General features: G+C 46.7%; 1 pseudogene; it reads right to left on the bottom strand.

Annotated features, from left to right (window-relative positions):
- Positions 1-3,963: 3,963 nt before the first annotated feature.
- LOC112549811 lies at positions 3,964-5,130 on the bottom strand (annotated as a pseudogene).
- Positions 5,131-9,183: the final 4,053 nt, after the last annotated feature.

The raw sequence follows: 9,183 nt of genomic DNA, 5'->3' as shown, positions 1-9,183 counted from the left end.
AGAGGTCCCCCAGCTCCCAGACAGCATGCGGTGCCCTGCTGAGCTGCACTGCACCCGCGCCATGTGACAGCTGCCGTATGGATGCCAGGTGGGGTGGTGATCCCTGCTGCCCCCTGCTGCTCTGCGCTTCATGGGGGGGCACTGCCATGAGCCCTCAGAGGCCCCAATTCCCACTGCTGCAGCCAGTGAGTACAGGGGTTTTTTTGTTAGTTTGTTTTTTAAAGCACTGGGAGGCTGCAGCCAGGCAGAGGATGGGCCAGGCCCATGTGGACTTCTCCCACAGCTCCCCCCACCAAGGCAAAGGCAGGCACAGCCAGAGGAGCCACAGAAGAACCTGCATCCGCCTGGCTGTGCCTGCCTCTTCCCGGCCAATCCAAATCTCTGAATCAGCGCTGAAACAGCATCATAACTCTGAAACAGATTCGGCTGAATTGTAATGAAACAGTGATCCAAAACACCAAAACAAATTGCTGTCCTCCAAGATGGCCGAATCCGAAACCAAACCAAAACATAGCCATTTCATACAACCCTAATAAGCTCCCTGTCTGATTCTAACAGAGTCCTCATGCATGCTCCCAAATGGTCTGGACAGTAACCCTGCTCTCTTCAGATAATTGGCCTTATACTGTGCCTGGTAATTGTAAATCCATAGGTTGTCCCTGTCAAAGGGTTCCACTCTTTTTTATTGTAGCATGTGACACATTCCTGGAAAAAACATCCATTAAATTCAAAGGCAGTGGGTTTTCCATCAATGATGGCATAGCCATCTAAAAAAAAAAAGGCTGAAGCAGCGATGATCAGGAACTCTGATGGGCTTGTGGAAGAGCCCCCCACACAGCACAGGGCAGCGGGGGGCAGTGGGGATTGCTCCCCCACCTGGCACCCGCATGGCAGCTGTCACATGGTGTGGGTGCAATGTGGCTCAGCAGGGCACCACACACTGTCTGGGAGCTGGGGCAGCTCCAGCAGCCCTAGATCTCAGACAGTGCACAGAGCCCACGTGATGCGACCCATGCGCTGCACCTATGTGATGCACCCATGTGATGCGACAACTGCCACATGGGTGCCAAGTGGGGGGGGTGATTTCCCCTGCCCCACACTGCAGAAGGGGGCTCTGCCATGAGCGCCCAGAGACCCCAATCGCTGCGGCTGCATCCAGTGAGTGTGGGGCTTTTTTTTTTTTGAAGCCCCACACTTACTGGCTGCAGCAGCAAAAATCAGGGCCTCTGGGTGCTCTTACAGAGACTCCCCATGCAGTGCATGGCAGCGGGGTGTAGTGGGGAATCACACCTGCATAGCAGCTGCCCCATGGTTCTGTGCACTGCCTGCAAGCTGGGGCCCCTGGGTCTGAGCAGTACTGGGCTCCAGGTGACTGTTGCAGCCACTCTAGCTCCCAGACAGTGCACAGCACCCTGCTGAGCCATGCTGCACCCACGAGATACAACAGCTGCCGCATGGGTGCCAAGTGGGTGGTGTGATCCCCACTGCCCTCCACTGCCCCATGCTGCATGGGGGGGGGCTCTGCCATGAGCCCCCAGTAGTTCCAATCACCACTGCCATAGCCAGTGAGTGTGGAGCTTTTTTTTTTTAAGTACCGGGAAGCTGGGTGGGGGAAGGGGTCAGGCAAGGCAGCCATGGGGGCTTCTCCCATGGCTTCTCTGGCTGTGTCTGCCTCTGCCCTGGTGTGGGGAACCATGGGAGAAGCCCCCATGGCTTCCCTACCCAGTCCCATCCCCCATCTAGCCCCAGAACTCCCGGGACTTTTAAAAGAGGGCTGTGGGGCTGTCCCAGACTATTCCTGGGTGAGGGGGGAGGAGCTCCAAAACATTCCAAAACATTTCTGAAATGTTTCAAATGGTTTCATTTAGTTTCAGAGATGTTTCAGAGCCTTTTGTTTCATTTTGGTTTCAGTGTTTTGGGTGCTGAAATGAGCCGAAACACCTCCAAAATGAAATGGCTGCCAAAATTTCTCACAGCCCTGGTTTGTATATATACAAACAAAATAAAAATAATGAATATATACCTGGCTCTGTTCTGAAGCAGATTGACCAGCAGAAGGAAAGTGTTTTCTTGAGAAAAATTAGAGTTATTTGCTGTTGCTAATAAACAGTCCCCTCTATAATAAAGACCAAAAGAAGAAGTAAAAGATAGTGTAATCAAACAGAAAAGGTGTTTATATGTATATAGAGTTAAAGTAATGGATACATACCAGGGGCCTGTCCTGAAGCAGATTAGCATCTAAAGAAAAGGGTTTTTTTCCTACCCGAACTCTAGGGGGTTTATACCTTGATGGATTCTGATTTAAATATTTATGAGGTCTCTCTCTCCAGTTGGTACAGTGATGGAACACATCATCAAAGATGGCACCGGTTTTTGTATGGTGGTCTTTAATTCATCCCTGTATAGCCATGGTAATGGAATCAAATCCATTCAATTTTGGGGTGGTGCCACCTTACCAGGTTCTTTGCAATATTTTTAGGTGTAAACAAACCATCCTATTATAGCTATCAGACCTGGATAATTGAGGGTGGCTACTCATCACAATTTTTCCTGTTTTTCTATCTTCTTCCTCAGCCATGTTTCAACATGTCCTATTGAGGGGTGGTCACCATGCCCTGGTCTCTTTTTATGTCCCTAGGTGTAAACAAATCACCTGTTGCAGCCAGTAGGTCTGTTTACTTGATGGTGATTGTCCTCAATTGCTCCACAGATTTTTCTTCAGGCATGCTCCAACATCTCCTTGGGAGGGACCCCTTTTATATTTATATGTATAAATATATAAAAATATATTAAGCAGGAGAGGTTATAGTACAAGACCCCCTCACTTACCTTTTGTTATGTTTCTTAGGTCAACAGATCCTCACACCCATCTATACTGTCCAAGGTCTGATTCAAAGCATCCCCATACCTCTTACCCAGAAGACTGAAGTATGACATTAGTGAGAGTGCATTTGTAATAAGACTTATTTCCACCAAAATCTGTACAAAGTTTACTGTTTTTGCTAGTTTCGTACTATATCCTAGCTAAACTTTTTTTGCGGAGCAGGAATTTATCATTTCTTGTCCTAATTAAGCATTCAATGAAGGGTAGCAGAGGCTTATCCTCTTCACGGATCACTCCATATAAAGCAGAATTTGGGTATTCAGCAAAAAGGATGTGGAGAAGCTTGAGAGAGTGCAGAGGAGAGCCATGTGCATGATCAGAGGTCAGGAAAGCAGACCTCATGATGATGAGAGGCTGAGAGCCATGGGACTCTTCAGCCTGGAAAAGCGCAGGCTCAGGGGTGATCTGGTGGCCACCTACAAGTTTATCATGTGTGCTCACCAGGATGTGGGGGAACATCTGTTCACCAGAGCACCCCAAGGGATGACAAGGTCGAATGGTCACAAACTCCTCCATGACCGTTTCAGGCTGGACATAAGGAAGAACTTCTTTACTGTCTGAGCCCCCAAGGTTTGGAATAGACTGCCACCGGAGGTGGTTCAAGCACCTACTTTGAACACCTTCAAGAGACAATTGGATATTTATCTTGCTGGGATCCTATGATCCCTGCTGACTTCCTGCCCCTGGGGCAGGGAGCTGGACTCAATGATCTTCCGAGCTCCCTTCCAGCCCTAATGTCTATAAAATCTATGAAATCTTTGAATATGGTTTATAATCACCACAATTTGAGCTTAATGTTTCTCAGTGAAGCACAGACAATCTATAAACTACCTTAATGCAATAATGACATTTAGAAAACTTTCCTTACACAGCTCAGTCCAAAGTACCTGAGGTGGACACCTCATCTGTCTTATAGCCTCATCTGTCAAATCCACGCACTCATGGCTTCCTTATACTGGTGAAGCTAGGAGACAGGTGATGAAGTCTTCAAAAAGTCTCTTTGTCAAGCAATATGCCAAAACAACAAACACGAATAAAAGATTTCATGAGGCTTTTACATTCCTGCCATGAAACAGGGCCTATTCATCAATCCCTAGTTGTCTTCTAAAGGCTGCAGCATCTTTTTCTTCATCTGAAGCACCAAGCCTCTGTTTATCACAAAAATAGTTTCTCTTTTCTAATACAGGGGTTAAAATCTGTTGATGCGCTGTCTGTCTGGTGTCATTAGAATTGTTTCATCAAGCTGCAGAGAGATTTCAAAGGAAAAACTGTAGTTAACCACATGTTTAAAGAGTTCATAGCTAATTCCTTCCCCACCAGGGTCCCCTCAAAGCTCTACCACCAACTCCTCTAAGGGCCCCCCCTACCCGTGGATCAAGTCTCTCACCAGTGCCTCTGCTCCCTTGGAGACATCTTCTTCTCTCTCAGCATCCAGCACAAGGCATCCCTCTTCTCCAGAATCCTGAGCATCTGCTCTGGGTGTCTGGGTATCAGGCATCTCAGACAATCCTTGGATTAAGGAGCTACTCTCCTTAATCTCCCCCTCCTCAGAACTATTGCTATGGTAGCATTTTCTCAGCAGGCAGCTGCCAACCCTTTGTGGTAAAGAATGAATGAGGGACCTTACAGGTGTCATGTAAGAATCCATATTTGCTTCTGTCTGTATTAGCATAGTCTCAGAAAACACACAGCCTGGTTTGGAGGGTTTCCCAACAGGACTTGGGAAAGAGGTAGGCCAGAGACTTCCAGCCTTGGTCCCACCCCTATATTTGCTCCGATCGGATCAGCATCAGTCTGGGGGGAGGTCTAATGCCCTGGAAGCCCTCTTCTCCTACCAATTGGTTGAGGGGGGCAGGGCAAGTTGTTAGAGGGGTCACAACCCCTCACTACCTGATAGCCCATGCCTGTGCCTCGCAGCCTAGGGGGCTGAACTTCTGCAGCCTGAGGAGGTGGTGTTTCCCAGTCAAGAAGCAGACCTCCTGATGTCACAGGGGCATGTGATGGGGCAGCAGGGCTTTCTGGGACCAAGATGGTATCCAACATGGTAGCCAGGAGGGTCGGACTTCTGATGTCATGGGCATGTGATGAGGCAGTGGATTTGAGGGCCAACATGGGGGGCTGGGACTTCTGATGTCACGGGGCTCAACATGGTGATTTTTGATGTCACTAGGATCAGCATGGTGGCCAACACGGCAGCCAACATTGTGGCCTGGAAGTGGGACTTCTGATGTCACAGACCATGTCATGGGGTGGCAGGAAATTATGGGACCATCCTGGCAGCCAACATGGCAGCCCGGAGGTGGGGCTTAGTAAGGCTAATTCTGCAGTTTGTCCACAAAATGGGGGAAAAAAAATCCTGAAATTCAACCACCAACAAAAAAAAGACGCAGGCTCTTTATTCCATGTGCCAAAGTCCCAAAAGAATAAATTCATTGTAATAAATAAGTGAGGTAATGTAAAAATTAATGTAGTGTGGTAAGTGTTGGAAGACACAGTCCTTACGGCAAAAGAAAGGGAGATGGGCCTAGAAAAGAGTCACACGGTCTCAGCTTCCAGAATGCATGATTTCATGAGATAAGGGCTAGATAAGATGTCATAGATGAGAATAGGTTGTAACTTGTTATTACATATACACTCTTTTTCTTTCCTTTGTAATCTAAATTTTCTGCTAATTTTGCTAAAATATGAATTTGGTAAACATTCCTTTGTTTTGTATTCATGTGTTTCTTCTACTGTATTGGGTCTTATTGCATCCTTATAAATAATGTAAAATAAATGCAAATATTTTTATTTGATTGTGTTTCAAGGGTGTTCACTTTTGGCACAGTTCTTGAAGGCTTGTTACCAAGCACATTTGATGTAGGCGGGTCTGTTTGTTCTCACTACTTGGAGTAAGCAAGAGATTTTTGAAATGCAGATCCAAGATGAAATCCTGGCCTCTTTAAGGTCACTGAAAAATTCACATGGACAGGCTATCATTTGCCCTTATCATCACCCTGTTAACTAGAATATTTTTCAAATGAAAAACTGAGGTGCAAAGAAATCTAGTGATTTGCTCAAGATCACACAGTACGTGTGTGGAAGAGCCAGGAATTTAAGCTAATTTCTTAGTCCCAATTCAATATGTGAAGTATTATTTGCCTCTTAATAATAAACACCATTAATAAGCACATGTACCAGGGCAATGAGTATAGTATAGGAAATTACTATTACCAACTCAATACCAGAATTTCTGGACCTAGCTCTCAAACACTAAAAACTTACATAATGTTGTAACTCTATCATTCTCCTTTAGCCTTAACCTCCTGTAGCAGGCTTGCCTTCTGTAGCTTGGGTTGAGTCCCAGGCTTGATATCTTGCTGTTTTGATTGGTGGAGCTCATTCCCCAATCAGGAGGCAGCAAGAGGAGTTCAGTCACACCCCTTTCCTGAAGGGAGGGGGAGAGGAGTTCCCCCTCCCCTGCCCGTGGACCTCATTGAAGACTGCAACACCCAGGTCCGGAAGACTTCAGGGGTGGAGCCCTGAAGCATATAAAAGGATCTGCATGCCCAGCATGAGGGAAGCACATCTGGGAGTGAAAAAAGAGAAGAGCGGGGCTTAGAAGAGCTGAGGAGAGCTGCTCAGCAGGGCGAAGCTGTAGTCCAGAAGTGCCCCTGGAGACTTCCATCAGCGAGGAACAGCGGACAGCTCCAGTGGCTAGGCTCTCGGTGTGCAGCACAGCACACGGCGTCCAGACCCTGGGAGCTGCATGAGGTGGCTCAGGTCTGCAACCTCTCGTGTGCAGCCAGAGACATGGTGCACAAGACAGTGCACAGAGTAGGACCTTTGGAGTGCTTGGGCAGCTAAGGTCCTCAACCCCCGGAACGAGGCTGGGAGCTCGGTGCAGGAGGCGCTGCATGGAGGGTCCAGAAGCGGACTGAGTCTGGTGCTACACAAGGCAGCCCGGGCCTCCAACCCATAGCAAAAGGTTGAGTCCAGAGAGCCAGACGGTGATCGGGCTGCTGAGCCAGCAGACAGGGCCAAGCCAGAGGCCCCAGAAGCCCTGCATAGTAGAGCCCTGTTCCAGGGGACAGCAACCCCCCAAAGCACATTGCAGGTGAGAGAGCAGCCTGGCGCAGAGGACAAGGACCACCCTCCAGGCCTGGGAGCCGTGAGTTGCAGGGGAAAGAGGATTCCCATAGGAGGGGAGTCCCCACCCTGGTTAGTTAAGGGCTCCTGAAAGGGGAGATCCCACTGAGAGGGCCCCTCTAAAGTTACCAGCTTCTTTGTAGGGCTTGAGAAAAGCCCAAGGGCATTGGGGTTTCCCCTCAGGATTGAGTTTATCTGTTTCAGATCAGATACTTACCTGTATCTGGAGCACTGGTATAAGGTTTTATGTCCTCTACCCAGAAGGTATTGTTTATGTTACTAGTTTAGATATCTTATAAATATATATATACATTGTACATATGGTTTGTATCCATGTTCCTTTCCCTTGTGATAAGTTAATGTAAATAAATGTGCAAATAGTTAAGTCCCCTGACTGTCCTGGCCTGGATCTATAGGGACGGAGGGAAACTGAGCGGTCTGCAGTTCCCCCCACACCACACCTGCCAGCTAACAACCCATTCAATTGGAGAAGGAGAGTATATGCCCAAGTTACCTGGGCTACACTCCATTTAAACTTTTTTATTTTAACTTCTAAATGCCCAACTAACTTTGACTGAAAACTATTCATGTGTTTTTGTTTTCTGTTTTTTTGTTTTTTGATGTGTTTTTTTGTGGGGGGGGAGAGGGGTTACAGTATATTCAAATAATATTTTAACTTCATGCTTTTCTGTTGGAATAAAATATCTTTAAAAACACAATATTAAGTGATTCTGGTTGAGAATCACTTAAGTATAGGTAAGGAGAACTGGTAGAATAAAACTATGTGAAAAAGAAGACTAATTCTTCTATCAAAGAAAAGAATGTACATTTTTAACATGAGGTCCAGACTTACAGCCTATGCATTTTCCTCTTCCATCAGTGCTGCAAGAGACAGCAAATGTACAAGAATCACACCAGTATCGCTGGATTATACAAATGCACTCTAAAAGAGAGATCCAGGGGATGTGCACCAATGCAATTACATCCTTCAACCCTTTGACTGCTCCTCCACAAAGTTTAAAATCAACAGCCTTGGAAGGGCAGTAGTATTTCTACACACTGATGAGAGATTCAATTGACTTCATGGCTCATAATCATTTCCCTGATTCCTGCTAATGTCTCTCCACCCTCTAGGTATCAACAACTCTCTTATCTTTTTTAGTGGTCCTGATGTCCCACTATTCAAACTGTCCTTTATTCTGCAATTGTGCTGTCTGTTAGCCGTTCCAGGTAATGTCTCTCTTCCATTTCATAACCCTGCAGACTGTTTCTAGACCTAGCCAAAAACTTTAACTCAGGTTGTAGCAAAACCCCCAGTTTTTCTTTTTGTTTCTTTTAAAATGCATTCCCTCCCTTCCCCAACCGTTTCTGACTTTTTCTCTCCCTCTCTATTCCCTATAGACAAGTATAAGTGAGCTAAGACATAGGATAAGCCTCAGCATTTTATTTTGGTAGCAAGTTGTATTTGTTTTGTTTTTTCTCCATCTTTATGTTGTATAATTATTATGTTTATATTGCTTTTTACTGTTCCATATTACTGTTTTACTGGTACTATATGATTTAGGCCTACATATGTAAGTTAGCATAAGTCATGTCAAGTTTCCATTTTGTTTGTCAAGTCTCCATCTTGTTCCCCATACCCTGTTGTATAACCTATGACTCATACCTACCCCTCCAATGTAAACTGGTTCCTGAATGAATGGGGATGCTAGAGAGACAATGGCAGTAGGTCTAACAATAGCTCCCTCTGAATGACCGAACCATCAACACCAATACCTGGACCAATGACCCAGCCCTTGGAACCACACTCAGCATTCAAGAAAAAAGATGAGGCAACCCATCCTTGTGCCAGGCTGCACATGCTCAGTAAGAATACCTGGGACGTGACTGACATTGCCTGGACAGGCCCTCCCCATAGGAGATCAGAGGTAGTCTGCCCCATAAAAGGGGTAGTGAAGACTGACTCCTTGGGACGCCCTCTCCATCTGGACCAGCACTATGCCACACCACCTATCCACCCAGAGGCCCTGCCGGCGACCCCCCTCTGGACAACACCTACTGACCCCTTTCCAGCCTGCATAGGTAGCTATCACCCCCCACCCCTTCTTCAACCAAGGACTTGGACTCTGCTTCTCTTCCCCACCTGGACTCCAACCCTTCCACTGAGTCCC

This window comes from Alligator sinensis, unplaced genomic scaffold (assembly GCF_000455745.1).
Source record: "Alligator sinensis unplaced genomic scaffold, ASM45574v1 scaffold49_1, whole genome shotgun sequence".
Classification (NCBI taxonomy): Eukaryota; Metazoa; Chordata; order Crocodylia; family Alligatoridae; genus Alligator; species Alligator sinensis.
Note: the sequence above shows the minus strand (reverse complement) of the source record. Positions and strands in the feature narration are given on the sequence as shown.